Here is a 24105-nt window from a genome sequence, read left to right on the forward strand (position 1 = left end):
TGGTATCAAATTGTTTGTTTTGTTTAATCTGATTCAATTTTACTAAAACTGATTACTTAATAGTTGATTCCGAGTAATATGACCATTCTCCTCACATAACAGTCCGCCGCGCCGGACAGCTCTACTTCAGCACTGCCGAAATAGAGGAAAATTTATTCCACAGGGGTTTATTTCGACAATGCACGTCTGATGATGGGATAAAAAGAAATGTGACTTTATCATTAAGTGATCACATGAAATTCACACCGAAATGATATACAATCAATGCTTACAAAAATTGTCATCATTGCCATCATAGTTCCTCATTAATTTAAGTACTATGTATTAACATGTTATATACATCATTAGGAACTCATCAAAGCTATATGTACAAACACATTTTTAATTTTAAGTATATTCACTTGTGTTACACGGACAAAAGTTGTTAAATTCCTATTGTTTAAATTACATGACATAACATCATTGGATTAAGGATACTTGTATTTGTTATACATTTCAATTATTAATACATTAGTTTAAACCGAGTTCCGAATAAGAAATTCCCATAATGTTGTTCATGGCGTTACTCCGGCCAGTAAGATTTGGTCACGTATTGGTTGAAATGTTTATCTCATCGAGTACATGTATTGCCTTTGTTGTAAAGATTATACCGCACGGCAGTCCGTGGTAATGCAACATAGGTTTAGCAAATTAACATGAACAAAATAAAAGGTTCCTCACAAAAGAAATCAATTTAACACTTTTCCCAATTTGTAACAACAATACTGAGATAACCACCTTTTTATATCCGTAACTGTTGTTCGTATAACATCATTATTTTACTTATACGCATTGTGTGCGAAATAAAGATATTGTTCTTTGAATAGATGGTTAATATAACCAAACATTTTCCTGCAAAACCATAATCACTTTGTTTAATGTCTGTGAAGCGTATTAAGAAAGTTAAATGCATACTATTTTATTTTGATTGTTTTATTGTAGGAAGGGTACATTATTAGCTTCCTTGGTTTTGCATAAATTAGCATATACAAAAACAACAGTCATAATTTCTCTTCTTCAGATTGCCGTTTTATGTATATTTGCGGGTTTTAGTTAATATGTTGCATTTATGGCATTTCACGATGAACTTCGAATAAGTAAAACATTTCCGTACAAACGTTCATTGTATATTAATAAATTTACGTAAGTCATTCAGATGTACGAGGAAATTAAGTTAAAAAATGCATAGCATAGTCATATACAAATGCATACTGTTTAGTATTCTTTAGTGTAATTATGCAATACTATATTGGTTGTTTGTTAGATAAGAAGTAGTGAAACTCAAATAGTAATATATTTCGCATGTGAATACATATTTAAGTGTACGTTTGCAGTCTTGGCCAGAAAGTCTTCATGACGACGTCATCGATCACGCCTTACTAGCTCTTTCTAACAAAGTATTTTAAAACAGATGCTAATGCGTCTCTCATTTTCATTCTAGCATGTTACGAAACATGTATGCTGGTTTTGTACTATTTTTAAAAAAAGATGCTAATGCGTCTCTCATGTTCGTTCTAGCCTGTTACGAAACATGTATGCCGGTTTTGTACTTTGTAGCCATATACTTACAGTTACTTGCCACACGTTTTTCCAATATTTTGCTATCAAGTGGTCGGCATTCTTGTCCACATGGTCCAAAAGCGGATAACAAAGCATTGTTTTTAATTGTTTGAAGATTAAGAAATTATTTTGATGCATAATGTACATCTCTTTTTGACCAAAGTTAATACAGTGATTCATATTGTTGATCCATTTAACGACGTCGATTGGGCTTAAATATCATTTAAACAACATAATACATACATTAATATACGTTTTTACGCTGATGAATATATATGTCTCATTTCATCAATTATACTTTACATTTGATCAGAATGACAGACTAAATCAATATGATCCCCTCCCTTTGAAGATATGACATACAAATATGTTTGATAGAAAAAAGAAAAATCATATAAATGTGTACTAGATGTTAGCTTTCAGAACGAAAACATATTTTGTCCCATTCATTAAGCCTGGGAATATTGCAGGCAATACAGTTTCAGATAGTGGTCAACATTTGCCTTTAATAATCCTCAAGTGCCACATTGAATCAAGTGAATCAAATACATTTTGAATCACAGGTCTTATACAAAATATAATTACGTCTTAAATACGTTTTCACGCACATACTTTACCTACTTTCAATAGGAGTGGGCTTTTTCTTTATATAAAAGACCAATCCAATCACCGCGTGAAATGTACGTTTCCACAGATGTATGTGTACGTTTTTATGTATGTCGTTCCCATTACATAGTGACTTGTTCCCATGATTAAGTATTTCGTTTATTCGAATTACTTTCTCATTCACACGAGTAAGCTTTTTCGTTCTCATGAGTAAGTTATCTCGTTCCCACTACCTTTTTAAACTTTGGAACGACATAAATAATATCATTACCATGTCACATCCGTATTACCGTAGACATGTTAATATCTGCATGAAAATCATCCACCATGTGAAGATCTGTCAGACTAGTTATTAAGGTTATGGCAGGTATCCGAGTCTGACCAAAGTATGACGGGGGAATAACGAACAAACGGAGAGACAGACCAAAACACAATATGCCACCACCCAAAGGGAAAGTTATATAGCAGTGAGGAAACAATTAACATACATTTTTTATTTGCTATAACAACACATTTTCACCGTAAAACAATATTTCTGCTCTATAAATGAATATATACATTATACGGCGTGAAACAACAACAAATTGGATCCGCAAATCACATACATTAACATGATTGTAACTCCAAACAGACAAACACTGCAATGGTTGACACACAAAATATGATAAGTTTGATACTATATTATACAACAGGTGCTATGTCTTAAAAAAACAACAATAAATGTGAACAAAACTACAGCAATTATTCAATTCAATAACATAAACATTATAAATGTGCTTAGGCAATTATTGATTAAGTCCCTGATCATAAGTAGTACACAGTAAATGGTTGATTGATTGATACCTGGTGGTACTTTCCATAAAGTTTTCTTTATTCAACCAAGTTTTACTTTTGCAAAATATTAATTTGGGATAAACAAACAAATTAAGACATGATGTTGAACCTTAAATCTACTTTCACCAATAAATTACAGTACTTATACATAGGATGTTTATATAATAACAATTTTATTCTAGCTAAATATGCAAACAAATAAACAAAATATATTTCTGCTTGAAATCAAAAATTGATACATGTATCATAAATTTTGAAATATGACCCAACTTTGTCCAATAAAAAGCTGTGTTCAATTGTTCACCAACAGAACCGACATGTCAAATGAAAAACATGTTGAATATAAATAACCACATTTGAATGGAATCCAGTCTTAAGACATCAGCTGAGTTGGGAGTTTAACAGAAACTGGCCGCAGTGAATGCACTTCAATGACATCTAATATGGAGCGGTCAACATTAAAAAAGCTTTAACAAAACTTATAAACAATCAACTAAAAGCAATCTTTCAAAATTGGAAAAATGTCACAATCAATTAACTGCTCTAATTCAAAACTGAACACCTGTCACAACAACAGCAAGTGAATAAGTCAAATATAATATATTAACACGTATTGCATCAGTGTTAAAATATACAATGTGACATTGTGTGAGAACATGCACTTATAATAGTCATAATACCAAACTTTTAGCACTGTTATGGCCAATTTTGGCCATTAAAATATAATGTATTTTAATAAATACCATACTGATGACTTTGGTATGACACAAAAATAAAAACAATTATGCAAGTCATATTTCTTTAGTTATAATTCAATGTTTATAGTATTAAGTTTATAGTGTGGATTAATTTGAAAGAATGTATGAATTTACTTATTACGTTGAAATGTGCAATTATACTATAACAAGAGAGACAATTTGTATTTAGTATATCATAGTGCTCTCCCTTGAATCGTTCTTAACTGTTTTCCAAATTTCTAGATAGTAGTTGCTTGATTCTGAACTGAACATCATGGCATTAAACAAGGTGTTTCTATTGCTAAAAATAAATGAAAAAGTCTGCATGTCCTTGCTAACTATACAGTTTAATATGCGAATTCATTGAATGCAATTCTTTTTCTCTATTGCCTGACATGTACATTTGGTATATTATGCAATTATTTTGTACAAATAAATGAAAACAGTGAATTTACCTGTTTGAAATGGCAACATTTTATGAATAATGTACACACAAAAAACATAAGCTTTGCGGTTGATCTACATACAAATGAAAAAATACGTTTATATGTTACCATATAAATCAGTTACATTAGACGAAAAGCTGGTCGTAAATATGTGTACATGTTCATACAAATATATCAAGAATAAAGCACTTTGAATGCTACAGTACAGCCAAAGCGGAACAAACGTATTTCGCGATCCGCGGCGGCAAGGCGAAACGAGTCGATGCCGCGTCAGTCGTTGAAGCCGCGTCAGTATGCGGCGGCAAGTCGCATTTCGCCGCGAAACTTCGCATCTGTCCGCCGAGGCATGCCGCGATCCGCGACATGATGTCGAGTCGATGCGCATCATGAAATAAAAATCTTTTTAAAATTATTAGTTACATGTTGTTAACAAATTTTGAAAGAACAATTATAATAATAATTAAAATCATAATAAATTTATTGTGCGCGGATTGTATTAGCATATACATGTAAGCATAGTTAATGTGTCTGGCCAATTAAGTTTGTTTTCCGCCCGTAGTGTATGTATTTCACACATAAACAAGGTCACGTAGTTATGTTTTCGCACATACAAGTGGTTAAGGCTCCAGCATATGGTGAATTTATATATTAATTGCATGTTGATTTTGCTATTATATTAAAGCTGAGAAAATTAGCAGTTTGAAGCCACATCAATAATCAAGACGGTGACGACGTATTTGTTGTTTTGTTAATTATCAGCTTATTATAACTATTGTTTGAATATGCGTATATAAACACGTTTAATTTTGTTTATATTATACAGTTAATATCGCTACTAATTACCCGATAATCCAGTATATTCCAGTTTTAAAGCAAATGCTGGTAAATATTTACGATACACAAACATTCTCGATATTTCCTTAAGTATCAAATACATTTTGGCATGTGTTACTATTTATAGAGATGATGAAATAACGTCTAATCGGGGCTTTTTTTCCACTGAACACGCGATTTACGCCTGACGTGATGTTCATGTATTTATACAACACAAAATACACCCAAACTTTCCAAACAACGTTCTACATGCCTGCATAATTTTCGCGCGCTTTTTATGAAACAAAGGATATTTTAGTACTGTTTATTTGACGCTAGAATTTGCCAAAGGTCGCGTTAGCATTAAAATTCGGAAGTGTGTCTCGGATTACAAATTTAATAATGATAATTTGATAATCGAACGAAACATTAACAGTTGCGCGTAATTAATTCTACGCTACACATACATGTATTTACAAGTAGGTAGATATCTTTTCACTCGATCCGCCGCGTACGTATGCGGCGGATTTACTCCGCGAAAGTACGCGAGGTTAATACAGACTCGGCTTCGTTGCGCGGATCGATGCCTAGTGCCACGGGATACGCCGCGTGAACACATGATTCTGCCGCCGCGTACTAATAATCTGGCCGTGGCATAGCCGCGGATTATGTTTGTGCCGCGTTGGCTGTGCTTTATGATGCCAATGGCAACACAAATATCATAATATAATCAATTAAGAGCAATCAACAACCATAACTAATTAATCATGAAAATACCCATTTTAAAACAAAATAACTTTTTCCATCATATGTTCAATAAAGAAAGCGTCCTTTTCTTATTATTCAACAAACTCCAGTCAAATTAAGATACAATTTTAAATTTCACTTTATATAGATAGTTTTTCCATCAATGTGTTCATCAATTATCCCAATATTATAAATTCAAACAGTTTTTTACAACGCGCTGAAATATTTTTAATATTAAACAAAATATATGTTGTCAATAGACAAATTGACAATTAACAGAAGGTTAACATAGTTTGAATAAATCAATTATTTTGACCTTATACTATTACAGCACTACATGAGATTCTTGATATAATACTGTCTCAAAAGATCTAACTGATGAGAAACGTATGCATTCAGAATTACAGACATATCAAAATAGAAAAATCACAATTATGAACCGTTCTGATCAATTCTGTAACCTAGCACATAATGCTATTTTATAGGTACAAACTGAAAATAAACATGTCTTGTTAAGCCAATAAATAAGTTAAATATTGTACAAGGAATCAGCATTATTTAAACAATCTGTGAAGCCTTACAAACAATGTTTAAAAAATAATTGTACATTCATTTTGTCTGTCTGTTTACGATAATCAGGATAAAGCTATATAGAGTCAGTTTCTGAATACAGACAGAATTGTAATACTGCATTATTTTGTTCTGGAAATAATACTTTACATAAGTGCTATAACTTAGTTACCCCTTATCATATTGGCCTATTGACCAATATATAACAAAATATTTAATCATCAAGTTACTGTCAGTATCATTATACCAATACAATATGAAATGTAGATATTTCTTCCCATACAATCAGACTGTACACACGAGACAAAGTTGCTGGTCATAGGACATGGCTGGTAAAAACACTTGGCTGGTCGTATGACTTTGCTGGCAACAGAACTAAGCTGATCCTAAGACTTGGCTGATCACAGGACTTGACTGGTCACTTGACTTGGCTGGTCACAGGACTTGGCTGGTAACAGGACTTGGCTGGTCACAGGACCTGGCTGATCATACAACTTTGCTGATCACATGACTTGGCTGGTCACAGGACATGACTGATTACAAGATTTGGTTGATCACAGGACTTGGCTGGTAACAGGACTTGACTGGTCACAGGACCTGGCTGATCATACAACTTTGCTGATTACATGACTCTGCTGGTCACAGGACTTGGCTGATCACAAGACTTGGTTGATCACAGGACTTGGCTGGGAGCAGGACTTGGCTGGTCATATGACTTGGCTGATTGCATGACAAGGATGATCACATGACTTGGTTGGCCACAAGACTTGCATGATTATAAGACTTGGCTGATCACATGACTTGGCTGACCACAAGACTTCGCTGGCCACAGGTCTTGGCTGATCAAAAGACTTGGCTGGCCACAATACCTGGCTGATCACAGGGCTTGGCTGATCAAAATACTTGGCTGGTCACAAGACTTGCCTGATCACAGGATTTGGCTTGTAACAGGGCTTGATTGATCACAAGACTGGACAAATCACAAGACTTGGCTTATCACATGACTTGTCTGATCACAGTACTTGGCTGGCCACAAGACGTGTCTGGTCACTGGACTTGGCTGGCCACAAGACGTGTCTGGCCACAGGACTTGTCGGATCACAAGACGTGTCTGGCCACATGACTTGTCTGATCACAGGACTTGGCTGGCCACAAGACGTGTCTGGCCACAGGACTTGGCTGATCACAGGACTTAGCTGGTCTTATTGTGCTTTGTCATTCCCTCATTTTTGTCTTTACAGTGACAGGTGTTTTCCTGCCTTCCCAATATTTTAAGATGAGGAATTCCATCGTAAATGCTCAGAACTTCGAGTCTTTTAAGAAGCAAACGGAGGCACTTATTGTCTATCATGCTTAAATTGTATGTATAAATGATCTTCAAAGGCATGCATGGCATTTACAAAAAGCCTACACACGTCTCACACACTCACAAAGGTTCTATGTGCAGGATGTTCACAGGCAGCAGGTCAGATAACATGGAGAGGAGAGAATCTCAATACATCGACAGCTGCTGGCTTGAAAGCTGTGACTGTAACTGCATCCAGAACAAACTTAACCCCTTGATATTCGGGTTGTCTGGAAAAAGTAGATTGTGTGTCAAACTTGACAGATAATTGTGCAAATATGTCAAGCATTTTTTTCATTATAGAAATTGTCTTTGTCAACCTTAAGCTTCCATATTGCTTAGCCAACATAAACAGATTTGAATAGAACCAATTTTGTGGCAACAACGTTTCACAGATGGAAAGCTTCTGTGAACAGAAAACCAGCTCTTTGCGCATCCCAGGCATGTGTCCCTGTAAACCAAATAATTAATGCATTCTGAAACGGCATTAGTTATATTGGAGGTCAATCAATGTTGTTTGATTAAATAATATAAGAAATACATTATGTGTGAAGGCTCTCGATACAAATGAGATATACACTAAACACTTCACATACACATAGCCTACTATATACTGTACACTTGATACAATCATTTTTCATCCCTTTCTAACCAATCTGCATTAAGTTACGTGTAACTCCAAAAGGGCTGGACGGACATAAGGAAGAATGGAAGGACGGACGAAGTGAATTCTACAATTTTATACGACCCCGCCCCTTCACCCTTTCAAGGCAATACAAAATGGCAACTATTATGAATATTTACAATTACATATAGAGAATACTAGGTCGGTGCCGAATAAAGCAAAGTTTATTTTGCGAGGCTTAGGAAATCTGAACCACGAGCCTTGGTATTCGATTTATCCCATCAATTTTCTTAGACGTAAATTATTTCTCTAAAAATAGAATAGGAAAATCGAACTACACGGAGTAGTTATTCTATTATATCCCAAAGTTATTCTAAGCAAACATTGTTTCATTATTTTAATCGTGCCGAGCCTAATACATTACATTACAGTAACTAACCTGTTACGAGACTAATACATTACATCAGTAACTAACCTGTTTTCTGTTTATCATACCTCTACGTCCCCGATTTTTAAGAAATAATGAAAAAAACACACTAAACAACTGCAGCTTTAGCGTGAAAGAACATGCATTGTGTCGTATGACGTGTTAATAATGACGTCACGAGTACGCGCACTTTATATTTGTAAATAATGTTTTTTTGCTTTTTGAGTTGCATTATGTGTAAAAATTATATCACATCTTGGTATCAAATTGCTTGTTTTGTTGAATCTGATTCGATTTTACAAAAAATGATTACTTTATAGTTGATTCCGAGTAATATGACCATTCTCCGCCGCGCGTGACAGCTATATTTCAGCGCTGCCGAAATAGAGGAAAATTTATTCCACTGCGGTTTATTTCGACAATGCACGTCTGATGATGGGATAAAATGACTTTTGTTTAAGTTAGCAGCAAGGATAGAGTATTACCAATGTATAACACGTTCACACTATTGAAATAAAATTTTGAGTAACACACTGCACATTATACACGGTTAATTACAGGACCAAGGTAACTTGTAGAAGAGGTAATATCAGCCCACTTGGCAGGAAAGTTGGGAGCCCCAGCTTTAGACTGGCTGCACCCGTCCGGGCCCAGCTTACCAGACAGCCTGTTGTTCAGCTGGGTACCGATCTATGACTGCACGGGATCGTGTGGGAACCGGCTCTTAAAACAAAATTCAGAAACTTACATGCATATTGTAGATAATAATTGTATAATATGCTGAAGTCATTTAAATAATTGTTTTGCAAACATTAAATAACATTTTACAAGTCTATTACAGTTGATTTTGTATGCAAGGATAAACGTTTGGTTCAAGGGCTGAATTTTGGCCGAAACGTAGACAAAACTTTGCCTTGACCTTCTATGATTAAACCTGATATTAGATCAATTGATATTTGCTATTTATTAACCAAGTTGATCAATTTTAAAAACACATACTTCCCATTTGATGCTAGGAGATTTTCCTCAATCAGGCAGAAATAGGACTGATGTTAAGTGAACTATATGATCCTTAGTCTGGGAAAATAGGACTTAATGTATGTGCAGTCTGCACAGGCTTATCTGGGATGACACTTTAAGCACATACATATAGCACCATACCCCAGAGCACCGCTAAGATACTACTTTTTGTTCTTGTTGCTGCTGTTGCTGCGACCAGGCCAAAGACAGAGATGGAGCGAGTCCCGACGCCGAAGTCGCCACCCCAAACCCGAGAATTGCCGACAACAACTGTTATTGAATGGCGTCAATCGCATACTGCTTTCCAGGCCTTAGGTTCACATTATTCGAGAACAAAATATTGAGGTCAGTAACATTAACGGACGAGTCACTCCATGCCTGCTCTCTGTTAGATGAGATCGTTTCAGTTCGAGCGACTCGTCCTGCACAATTTGTCGACGCCCAGCATCCAATTGTTGATAAGCGACATCGACGCTGGGATGGAAGTCTGACTCACCAAGGCTCGGCTGTTGGAAGTGTTGATGTAACCAACATGGGAGACGATACTTATGGGAGGCATGCCAGGATGACGAAAGACGTCTTCGTACTGAATTTCTTGAACACGTTGTAGTATTTGTGCAAGAAGGGGGCCCGGATAGTCATCGACTTTCACTTAAACGACGTTTGTCTTGTTGGCTGATAATGTTTGCTGAAAAAAAATGGGCAGTCAACTAAAACCAGATTTTTGTAGTGAAAAATGAATTTGCCATGCAACAATTTACTTTACACACCTGCTTGACACATTGCGTCTTAAATTGATATTAAGGATATTGCAATTATTTTTTTACCAATTAGAACTCAGAATATTGTTGTATCAATGTGTTACATGCATGAGCACCAACTTGAAATTTGGAGTTTTCAACCGTGAAAAATACATGGTAGAGTACATTTTGTAGCATGGTGTAATACTTACCTTAAAAAAACATAAAAAACAGACATAACATAATTGATTTAAAATGTGAGACTTAACACTTTAAATGTTGACTATACAACTTTCAATGTGAGACTTTACAACTTTAAATGTGAGTATAACTAACTTTAAATATACGACTATATAATTTAAAATGTGATACTTAGCAAATATAAATGTGAAACAATCCAACTTTAAAGGTGACACCATATAACTTAAAATGTTTGACTGTACACATTTAAATGTGAGAGTATAGCGCTTGATACGTGAGACTAAACAACTTTACATGTGAGACAATAGAACTGTATGACATATCAAAAGAATCAATAGATGTGAGCTTAATACTGTAAGTGTATGAGTACGTGATCACACACGTTTGTCTATGGATTAGACAGAAATGCAGAAATACAGATGATACGTCTGTGGTGAACTCAGTCTATTGCTACCAGGTGCCATTATACAAGTAAGTATAGTCTTCACTGGTTAAACGTATTCGATGTGTGTGATATTGAATCGATACTTTTTGCTTTCTGCATTACATGGCCCCGTTGTTATAGGGCAGACCTTAGATTTAAAGTTTCACTTCTAGTCACTGGTGTTGAAATTGTGTGCATAAGGATATGAAAGCAATACAGTGCTATTTTTTTGCAAACATCCGGGCACTAATTTAAATAATAATCATATTCAATTATATTTGAACAAAACAGTTTTTATAACGCCAACAATTTTCAAGTAGTATTAAAACACATTGAAATAAGCAAATTAAGCCAGTTATTCTTATCAAGACTTTAAATTGTGATAGAACTAGAGGCTAGCTCTATGAAAAATTTATTTTTAACATTTTTGGAATTGGGACAATATAGCAACATTGTGCTGTTTTGATTCAAATTGGGAAACTGGGTTGTTGTTTTTTCCTTACAAATACTCCAATAAGTGCTATCAATGGTAATTGTACTTAGGTTCAACTTATGGAGCTAAATAAGAAAATAGACTCTGTTGCAACCTATTATAACACTATTTATTTAGGAAATCTTGAATCGATAATGAATTATTCAGTCAGAAAAATGTAGACTTTTTGAGATTAGAAGTGCGGGTTAATTTTTGGGCCAACTTTGACAAAATAAATAGTACTGTAAGGTCTCACCTGAAGTTCAAGAAGCTGAGATGACATGCTAGCCTCCATGATATTGCTTAAGGCCGTGTTGGAGTTCAGATTAACATCTTGTTGATAGTCGAAGGTCATACTGGACCACATAACAAAACTGCTGTCATTTTTCAAAGCCTTTTCTAGCGTCAATTCAATGTGACAACCTGTGTTCTCGGAGCGTGAAGTGCTCATAACAAAACCGGACGTGTTTACTTTTAGCACCTTGTTTTCAATATTGGGCGGAATTCGCGTCTAGGGCACGCCTCATGGATGTATTGTGCTCTGTGTGTTTCATTTCTGCCATTCTTTGTCAGCAACAGTGTCACAAGTGCGTTCTCTTAGGACATTTTGGTCCCTGAGAGATCAAACTGGGACAGCCCGAAACGCTACTCTTGTATAAACTATCGACAGCAGAAGTATTCCCCTTGGTAAGCTTACACTTCTGAATTATTCGCTCAATTGTTCCGATATTTTTTCCGTTTCTTGCAGAAATTTGTGTTTGCCCCATATAGAATGGAACAAGATATTGAACTTTTTATCCTTCGTGATATTTCCAACAGCAACAACTGATTTACAGCGTTACCATAGTTACTGATACAACTCCTTCTGTCTGTACCACTTGGTACTGGAGCTTAACAAAACTACTCAGCCTCGAGTGTCGAAAACACGCCGCGGACATTTCGGTTTTTGAGAACAGCACTTGAAAACTCAACGTGCTCAGAATTGCATGCAGAACCGAATTGTTTAACGATGCTGTTCTTTTGAAACCGGAGGTCTAGGACGAGGAGCTAGAGGTCAGGGGAGAGGTAAGGTCATCCTGGACTGGGGCTGCTGCAGGCCGGACTGGTGCTGTTTCTGGGCATACTCGATATAAATGCTGGTTCTCTCCTGAAACAACAACACTACAGTGGGTGATATGAACTTGTAACACATTTTTACAACCTATAACAAACTACATATATGCCTCTTGATTGGATGTAAAGGTTTTCAACAGCAAAACATAATTATCATGAATTTCTAATTTGGCATTGCATTTGTACCTTGTCCTAAATAGCACGAAATTTAATAAAATTAAACCATTTTGTATTAAAACATTAAACGTGTTTGCTAATGCTATACTAACATGTAAATTAATAATTGTCATTTCTTCTTAACTTTCAGAGATGTAATATAATGAGCTAATATGCATCTCATTAACAAGACTGGTCTTTCATAAAGAGGACATTTCTTTTTAACAAAATACGTTTAAAGAGGAAATTGTTGTCCCTGATTAGCCTGTGCAGACTTCACATGCTAACATGGGACAAGCATATTTAAGCATATGCTTCAGGCCCCTTTTTTTCACAGCACGACGTATGTATTTTTATAGCAATTGTTTCCTGAATAACACAACATGGAAAATTATCTTGTTAAAAATGTAATATTGTCTTAATTGTACTAGTTATATTAATCACTTTACTTTTACAATGCATCCACAGATGTTTAACTGTAAGTATATGTTTCAATAAATGGAAAGCAACACCTAAATATTAATGTATCCCTAGAGTTTCAAAAACACATTTACACGTTTTTACCATGCATTTACAGATCTTTGATTGTAAAAATATGTTTACATTAACACAATGCAACAGTTCCAGAGTAAATCAACATCTAACAAAAGTTGTAAACATAATTAAAAGAAGAGTTCCGCAGTCGGAGACATATGCCCCCCCCCCAAACAACAACAATCAACAACAGGGCTTTGAACTAGTGACCCCAATTTCTATAGATGTCATCTACTGTTCAAGGCCAATGCACATGTTAATTATCAAGCCAATCGGTCAATTAGTTGACGAGTTATTGATTGGAAACGATTGTCACACTTATTGAGACAGTGAACTTCATCTTTGACCTAGCGACCCCAATTTTAAAAGGGGTCATTAACTGTATATGGTTAATGGACATGGTGAGTATCAAGCCAATCGGTCAATAGGTTGACCAGTTACCGTAATAACTCTATGTTTTCGGACACTTAAAAATAATTATTTTTTTGCGTGTCCGAAAACTTAGATACGAAAAATATTAACAAAATACAGGTGTCCGAAAACTTAGAGTCGAAAATGGAAGTGTCCGAAAATAGCGTCAATTGTATCAACGACTACCGGTAATAGCACGCGCTTGTAAAATACCATGCCGTATGGTATAAATTACAGTTATACATGTTTGCACTGCATTTTAAATAATTGTAAATGCTTAATTTATTTGACAGAACGTTACTTCAAGGTTGTACTTTCACCAAACAAGTTCAAAAATGAGCATGTGATGTACCGATACACGCTTGTATGAACCTGTAATTAAGGCAATAAAAAAGCAAACTATGAATTCTTTGTTTGTTCATTTCCGATAGTTGTTGTGTAACACCTTCCATTGTTTGTAAAACTTGTAATACGGTGCATCACAATTTGAAACATTTAGTATTTGCCACAGTTATTTTACTGAGAAGGGGTAATACCATTGCGGTAGATAATTGAACTGTTAATTGGCACTACCCCTGGTAATTGTCATAACGCTTATACTATCGGGCGAAACCATTGTTTAAAACCGGTTTACAAGGTTATTTACCCAATAACGCAAATGTAACGGTCCATTGCCCTCAGGCATGCACCCGCAATGTTTTATGATGTTAATCTGGTTGTAAAACCCCATGATCGAAGTGTCATTAGATATCGAAAAAAATTCAAAATTTGGTAAAATAGCGCTGTTAAATATACTGTCCGAAAACTTAGAGACATAAAAAACGGACGAAAACTCGTGTGTGCGAAAATAAAGAGTCACGAAAAAAAAAATATTTTTGCTTAAAAAGGGGGTGTCCGAAAACTTAGAGTGTCCGAAAACATAGAGTAATGACGGTATTGATTAGCAAAACTTTTCACTCTTACTGAGACAGTGACCTTGACCTTTGAAACAGTGACCCCCAATTTCAATAGGGGTCAACTTCTGTCTACTGCCACGTGTGAAGTTTCAAGCCCATCAGCCAATCATTAACGAGTTATTGATCGGAAACAAAGCTGTCTTCCGACAGACCGAAAAACCGACATCCAGCAAAACAATACCCACTCTTTTTCGAAGGGGGGCATAATAAATAAAAAATAAAATTATTAAGGGTAACAATTCACTTAACCACTGCTGGTGCAGATCTAGAGTTCTCGTCCGTGTAAGTGGTGTTATGTAAATTGAATAAACAATAATTAAACGGCAACAACTCACTGCTTGAGCAGATCTAAAGTTCTTTCCATTGTTAGTGTCAACTAAAACGTCCTCCATGATGCGATCCCCAGACATGGAACGTCTGCGTCCCACCAAATCACTAGACTTTGAAACGGCAAAGCCTTTCACCAGCACCCTCTTCTGTTCTGAGCAGTTGCTTTAATGTTGAGCAAACCAATATGAAATAGTTTTGTCCAGTCAGTCATGTGAAGTAGTAAGTTAGTTATACACCAGCGATATTTTTTTCCAATAAGGGAAAGTACCTGTACCACATCAATCAGCAATATTTAGCATGATAATACCTGACATTGGGTAGCTTGAAATATTTATATTAGGAATTATGGGTCTTTCTAATTGAATGGGACTTGCACAAACCCATTTAAATATTTGTGTACATGTGCTTTTGCTGAAATGTTTAGTTTCAGTGCTCATTTAATTAGTCAACTTGCATAAAAGGAATGGCCTATTATGTGTTCTTAATAAAGAAGGAAGGAAAAGCTTTTCAGTGTTCACAAACACCTGGGAGTAAAAAATATTGTTACAGGCCACTTGCCTTTTAAAAGGCAGTATTACTGTTTCCGCACAAATATCAAAACTTCAACGAAAATTTGCGCTTTTGAAGCATTGCTTCTTAATTTTGTCAATTTACCAAAACGTGAAATGGTCCCTTTAATGACTACCAGCTTACAACACTAGTTTGCCCATACTTTTATGACGCCTACAAATCCATAATTGTACAGTTTAACAATATTAAGACATGATATTTTTTCCAAGTAAATTGCAAATATTATTTTTGTAATAAATGTTGAGGGAAAATAAAAAAGTCAGTAACAAGATTTCCCTAACGCCCACAAACAACATTTAAATCACAGGAACTGTTTTTTGTCATGTTTTTAGTAATCCTTCGACCTACTCATTTTGGTAAAAAAAATAGTCTTAATTTTTCCAAAAATGTGAATAAAATGAGGATCAAAGTTAAAATTGCGCAAATTTAGTCGCAAACTTCTTTACATTGTGACAATTGTAGTCACGAAATTTTCAAATTTGTGATAAATTGCCAAAGAAAGAAAAATATCCTTGATTCATGTCCCGTCCAGACAGACGACTACTTAAAAAAGGCCTTGATAAAAAAAGAGCAAAATATAAGTCACTAGTTCAAGCTGGAGTCTGGAATGTTACACGCCTGATACTGGAAAATCACTTACATTCGTCGGCATTACACTTCGAGGTTTTTGAAAAAAATGCTTTTTCTTGACCACTTAAATCCCTGGTTTCTGATTTTTGAAAATACGGATTTAGCCTGGGTCATTTTGTTATATGTTTGATGTAATGTAATTTATCAGTAAACCCACCAAACCAAACATTAATTAATGTGCCGCAAATAATAACGATTTTACAAACCAAACATTAATCAATTTGCCGCAAATAATAACGATTTTACAGTACTTATTCAACATTTTTTAGAAAAGTATTTGAAATGCTTTATTTTTTTATTATTTTGATATATGATTGTTCATTAAGAACAATAATTTTTAATCTGTTTTTAGTCAGGTGTATTCCTTAGTTTGAATATTATGCAATCTTTACTTGCTGAATAAAGTCGAAACCCACTGATTCGAATTCGCAGGGACTGACAACAAAAGTTGAAACCATCCGGAATTCGATCCAACCCCTTTCTACTACTTTCTGCTTTAAAATTAGTAATAACACAATATATACTCAATATAACAGCTACACAGAGAATCAGACAAATATCATATAATAAATGAATATTATATCACCCCGTTTGTACGTAGCACATTTATATGTGGAAGACGGTAAATGTTAGGAATAATGCTAAGAAACAACGGACTCATAAGCACTATATGCACAATGCTGAAATGTTAAACAGCATGAAATGCAGTTATTTACTTGTGTTTTTTTATTTAAGCATTACAATATATATAGATACACAGTTTTCAATTCATCAAGTTGACATAGCACATATTGTTTCAGCCATTATATGACAAAATGTTATCTTTCACTAAAGGATAGTTTGAGCCAACCGAAAATTCGAGTCAAGCGAGTTTTAACCAACGGACTTCAACTGTAAATTATATTTTTATAAAATCGCCATTCTGCTAATATGTGAAAAAGTCCAAAAATGCCCATTTACAGTTATTTATAAATATATCGAGATGTTACAACTGTGAGAAAATGATACAATAGTACGATAACCATTTAACTTTAGCTCTCTAAATTCAACTATAGATTGCTCACATTAATATCGCTTAACAATTATTTTTAACTTGCAAGTACATTTACAGGATTTTCTCAATAACCTCTTTTAATCATATTGTTTCTATACCATATTTATTTTCATCCGAATGTTTAAATACCACTCTTAAACAGACTGGAAGCGGACTTAACTTGAGCCTTGTTATGGGAAAAATGGGGTTAATGAATGTATCTAGTGTCGTCATACATAAGCCTGTGAAGTCCTCACAGGCTTACCTGATACGACACTTTCCACCAAGATTTGATTTTTTGTTAAGAAGAAATTTTCTTTACATGAACATTTCCTTAGAGGAAAGTATCATCCCTGATTAGTCTGTGCGCACTCCACACAAGCGTAATTGTGGATGGCACTTAAAATGCATTAATCACTCTTTTCCAAGGTCCATCCTCACATTGTATCATCTTGTACAACTCTTTAACATACTGTACGTTGACTAAATGTGAGCCTTATTCTGAGAAAACATTTCTATATAAATTGTGCGCTTAGTGTATTCTCAGATTAGCCTATACAGCCACACAGGCTAATCAAGGACAACACTTTCCACTCGACGGACTTTTCGATAAGTAGAGCCTTCCTTATTACGAAACATTCCATATGTGGACAGTGTCGTTCCTTATTTGCCTGTACAGACTACACAGGCTAATCTGGGACCACACTTTACGCACATTCATTAAGCCCCATTATCCCAGAGGGAGGCACATATGTTTCTTGAAAATAACTCAATAACAGACTGGAACCAGACTTACATTGAGTTTTGAGAATGAAGCGCGGTCCTTCTTATAGACAAAAATCTCGGTGTTTTGACCACATATTGGCACATTGGTGTTGTTGGTTTTTCGCTCACAAATACTAAACAATCAAGGATAAGCGTTTTAAATAGTATATTAGGAAGGTTGAAGTAATAGAGCTGGATAGGGAGATGAACTTGATATTGAGATACATTTCTTTTGCTTTATTTTTAATTGGAAATTTATAGCTGTCGTTTGAGAAAAAATCATAGTTTTAGGATTGTAAATAAGGTCGATACACACGAACTTAACACCTCCTCGCAAACAGGCTCTATACGACCAAGGCATTCCAATCATATGAGCTTATTTAAATATCTCACAACTTTATAGAAACTCACGGCCACATGGGGATGACAGAAATTCTCGAGTTGTTGTGTGACTGAGGTTTCTGTATCGGTAAGTTGGAAAGCATTCAGCTTAAGAAGGGTTTGAGTTATTGATCCTGAAGTAAAATATTTCTAGATGTTAACATGATATACACAAGAAAAGACGCCATTTTACCTTCTTTGAAATCAAATCACCTTTGTCCACTTCATATTTAGCATTCTTAAAACACAAGTACATTGTAAAATCATTTGTATTCATGGTACATTATTTTCCGTTGATTTTAATTGTTGACCAACCCACAAATTTATCACAAACACATGAGAAAATAACTGACACAAATTCCTCATTTATTTTTCCAAACTGAGATATCCACGAATATAAATGATTTTACACTATACACACAATTACTAAGGCTGTTTTATGTTATGTATATTTATCCTGTTCTTTTCCACCTCAGCTTTATTGGCATTCTTTATACATAGGAAATACACAAGCAGGCCTTTTCCTGGCGTATGCATGGGTTTGTTAAACAGAACCATACCCAACACGTTTTATTTTTTTTGGATATGTGCCTCATGATTATTACATCTCAATTATATTTCATTTAGATGTAAAAAGTATGGAACTATAATTATATGATTTTATTCTTATAATTTGAAGTATTAGAAAGAGTTATATTAATTTAGTCTTTCTGAAATCAATGGACTTTTCGCACGAAAAACATCAAAATCCCGAAATTGCATTTTTTCCCAAAGTGGCCAAAAAAAAAGCCTGACAATTAAAACGTCTATTTTACCTTCTGTGTATTCAGGTCACTCTTGTCCACCTCATCTTCATCGTTGTCCTGACTCAGCAGCAACTGAAGCAGCAAAATAGCTTGATGTATTTCTTTAAAGTATATTTAGAACTCACACACATTTATATAAATGTAATGAAAATCATCAGCATTAAACATGACAAATTTATAAATCTCACATCAAGTGTTACCGTTTTGTAAACATTGCGTAAAATATCAATATATACTCCCCAAAAGATTACTTATACAATTTCATATTATTAAAAAAGGTATTCATCCATATACATTTTTTACCTGGCATGGTGTTTATAGAAATGAAAGACTAAAAATAGCCTCAGTTGCTATGTACATGTGCATATATGTACAACTATTAAATTTTCAGTTGAAAAGCTTTGTTTTGTTCATGCAAAGTTTACAAGAACTAAATTTTAGGACCATAATGACACAAATGTTATGACATCATAACATATTATGCATTAGATCTGATGTTCTAACAAAACTCTCACATTGTATAATCAGATAACACTATTTCTACATAAATTATTTCTATCTTTAACTACACACTTAATGTTGTATTGTAACATCACACACTACTATGTTCGTATGCTAAACAACACATTTTCATGAAAATACTTATCACTAATTACAACAACTAATACATACATTTACACACTATTCCACTCTGAACACCAGGATGTTGTTGCTGTCCCACTGTCCCACAATGATTGAGGACGTGGTGCTGCTGTAGCAGACTGACCTTGGGTTCCACACTCCATCCCTCTCTGTAGCCAGACTGGCCAGCTTGCTCTTCCCCTCCCAGTCCACCTGTAGTATAGTGAGGGACCGCCATCCACAGACCAGCACCTGGCCTAAAGGGGTCACTTGTAGACCACGTGGGGTATCTAGTTCTGGGTCTGTCAATGTAGCAAGAAGTGTTCCATCTCTGGCCAGGGTGAGGAGCTTGTGCTGGTGCTGGTTGATTATGTACAGCTTGTCCCCTGTGGGACTCACAGCACACCTAAATACTGCGAAACAGGGTAACATCAAAATATTGAATTACTGTAAATGTTATATAATATTATTAAACTTACTGCAGTGATATTGTAGTACGCATATGCTGCTATAAATACGCCTTTACACATCTAAAATATATGCATACATTCCAATAATGTAATAGTTAAGTGTGACATTAGACTTCAGTTACAGTGCTATTGTGTAGACGTTTCACAAGTTAAAATGCGACTGGTGATTTAGAAATGAAGTGTAGCACAATAACACAGATGGAAACAATGCCACAGTTCAATCAACTTGTGTATATTATGAATGTTACTTTATGCAACAATTATAGATTGATCATCATCAATAATCTCAAATATCAAATGTACAAATGTGACAGCAATGTACTGACACGAGCGAAATTGACACAAGCATTCATATTTCATACATGTGCAGTGTTCAGACGTTAGTTGTGTTTTTTAAAGTGTTTATAACATGAAAAATAATATTTCAAACAAACAAAATATTGAGGCTTTTCTATCTAGTTGTTCACTAAACCATTTACACAAACAAGGTGTTAAAATGATTCTTTAAAATTACACACATACGTTTGAAAACTTCTTAAAATCCAGCAACAGCAATTTAAAGAATATCCATTTAATATGATTTTTGATGTTTTTATTTATAAATTTTTTTACAATGTAGAGTAATCTGACAACCACACAAATGAAGACGGTCAGAAAGTGTCTCTTTCCCAGGAATTATGTTTCTATTTATAGGCATGTCATGTAGTGACAGTAAAAATACTGCATTACTCATGTTTATAAATCAATTATTCTGAATCTTGTTTTGGCTACTGTAGCAATAAAAACGCACATACGAGTTATAGAACAAATACTTTATAATACATCAGGGGGTTTTCTGCTATGTAAAAATGGCCCTAAAACGGACCCGATTCCAAAGTAAATTGACCTGATCCCAAACTTATATTGTAAAACAAAGTCCTAATTTCATTTTTTTTCAAGAAAGAAGTGTCTCATGATTATTACATCTGCATTTTATGTTTAATAATCATCTAACACAGTATATAACGTATAATGTATATTATTTTTTCCAAAACGGCAAGATAAAGGTCTGATGTGTAAATATGTGTTGATTAAAAAATTGATGCCAAATCGGTCCATTTAGTCAATAAAAAATCCCAAATTTGCCATTTTATCGATTTAAAAAATACGAATTTGACCAGTCTCCTTTTCTCAAAATGGCTAGAAAATCCCTGTACATAATACGAATGTTATCAGAATGAATCCACAATAATTCTTACCTGTATCATAATGCGATCCGCCCTCATAGAGTCTGCAGACCTGTTTGCCACTCAATGAGTACTTGAACAGTACAGTACCAGCGCAGACGAACAGTTCACCCCGGTGATGGGCAATACCTAAACATTTATGTTGTAACTCAAGCTTTCTACCTGCAGCGAGATGGCTTTCGGTGACTGTAATCAACTGGACCCCATGTATGCTACTAGCATTCTTATAAAAAGCCACTGCAACCTCACCTGGTGTTATCTTACAAATGTCCTGTGGATAAGTCACACCACAGTGACTCACCACCTGGTACTGCTGGTTCAGCAGCTTAACTCTGTCATTATGGTTGTCTGAAACCAGGACCTGCCCATCAGGAAGAACACATATGCCTGTGATATTACATGAATATGATTCAGTTGGTATTTTCACATTGTGCACAGATTTCCCATTCACAGTGAACACATGGTTTGGACTGTTCTCTTTTAAAAATGTATCGGACTGTTGTATTTTTTCCTGACATTTTTTCCTGGCAATAAAAGAGAGTTCAGGTCTATCCAGTAATTTCTCTATGGCGTAATGAATTTGTAACAATTCGTCGTGATGCCTGATGCAGCTGTGTCTCACACTCATGAGAGGAGCTTGCTTAAGTTTCAGCTCTTCTTTCTTTTCCTTAACAGCACCTTTCTCAAAATCGACTAATACAGAGGTGATTTTCACACGCATGTCATTGACTTTGTCTCGCACATGGCCATATGTTTCATTCACTGTGCTGTTTTCACACTGGTGTAAAAAGGTTTTTACATTCAGACGCATGCCCTCCACCATATATTTTTCATGTTCATTGTATGAAACCGTTAGATACCTCATTCTGTCCTCTTGGTAGGTTTGAAACTGTTTCATTTGAAAAAGAGTATTTTGCGTTCTGACAGAAAGTTTTTTTAATTTGGTTGACTTCATTTTGGATGCCTGAAGTATTGAGGTAACTCGGAAGCACAGTCTGAAAAACAAAAATACAGATTGTAATGTAATGCTCAGAAATTATGGTTTATTTCACTACAAATGACCAACTTAGCTATCAGGCCCTATTATTTGTTATCTAATTATCTATTTTACATGCATGTCTAATTTTTCAGTCCAAAATTGGGACATTTGGTCAAAATTGTTTTGACAATATTCCTGGTGTTGCTAATATTCCATTACTTTTCACATACCATTCCAATCACAAATCGAATTTTGCCTAATATTGAACATACAAGAGCGTCATAAACACAAAGATTCATTATTTTCTGAAAGGTAAGTGCGTTTTGGGATAGGTTTCTATTTCTATTTCCAATCGGAACGTCTGTCACATACATTATGATGTAATCTGATAAGCATTCACTGGACGCTGTTCTTACTTAAACATCAATCAAAAGTGATCAATCTGCATTCAATTGAAATTTGATTGAATGTAATATGTACAAACCATTTTCCAAAAAAGGCGGAACATTCCTGTGAATAATAACAACAATATTTTATAAAATTAAGTAACTTACTTAAATGCTACTTTGCACATGCTTATCCCAACCATAGTTGGAATAATTAACAAAATAATGATTTGCATTAATGGGAGTTTAATCACAACATATGATAGTGTTTTTTAGAAGCCACAGTAAGAACAAGAGCTGTCAGAAGACAGTCCGTTCGTTTTTTCGAGTGCTTGACAGCATAACGTAATCCATCATGGGAAAATTGTTCATATTCAATAAGGTCAAGGTAATATAGTCATATTCTAAGTGAAAGAAGACCATACTTGAAACAAATCGATCGCTTATGTTTTAAAGAAGTTTTACTTTATAGACGATACTGAGTTCAGGTATTTTTTCCACAATATATTGATCATTTGTAAAGACATACAACAAACTAGTAAGATTTTATTTCAAGCCTCATAGCAATAGCTTGGGTGGGATGGTTGGACGGTCCTTCAAAAAATAAATAAATAAATGTGTGTTTTTTATCATGTTTCAAAGACAATCTTTTTTGGGAGGGATTGTGGTTGGGGTGGAGAGTGGGGTAAAATGATGGGGTGTTGACATTTATTAGATGATCTTTCTGGAGGGGGGTATTCTGGGATGGGACGTACGGGATGGTTTGGGTGGAGTACATTGTGGTATGTCAGGTAAGTTTTGTTTTGTGAAAGTATGAATCAAATCTGATCATAAATAAAGGAGTTTTGACAACTTAAGCAAAAATTAATAATTTGACCTTGAGAGTCAATGTTATTAGAAGGTCAAGGTCATATTCAACTTGCTAGGTACAGTATCCAAGATTAAAATAAAGTATTTGAAGTTTGAAAGAAACATCATTGAGTTATGCAAAGTTTCCTGTGCAATCGCCTTATAATAGTTAGCAAGTGTTCAAATTTTGAAAGCAATAGCTATGATACCTTAGGAGTAAAGTGGACCAAAACACACAACTTAACCAAATTTTCAATTAGCTAAATATAAAAGAGGCCATAAT

The 24105-nt window shown here is 34.8% G+C and overlaps 1 protein-coding gene across 1 annotated transcript in view; it reads left to right on the forward strand.

Annotated features, from left to right (window-relative positions):
* Positions 1 to 24105, forward strand: part of LOC127864596 (uncharacterized) — a 766023-nt gene that overhangs the window by 142003 nt on the left and 599915 nt on the right. The gene's annotated exons all lie outside the window — the stretch shown is intronic.

The sequence above is a fragment of the Dreissena polymorpha genome, chromosome 1 (assembly GCF_020536995.1).
Source record: "Dreissena polymorpha isolate Duluth1 chromosome 1, UMN_Dpol_1.0, whole genome shotgun sequence".
In the NCBI taxonomy this organism is placed as follows: Eukaryota; Metazoa; Mollusca; class Bivalvia; order Myida; family Dreissenidae; genus Dreissena; species Dreissena polymorpha.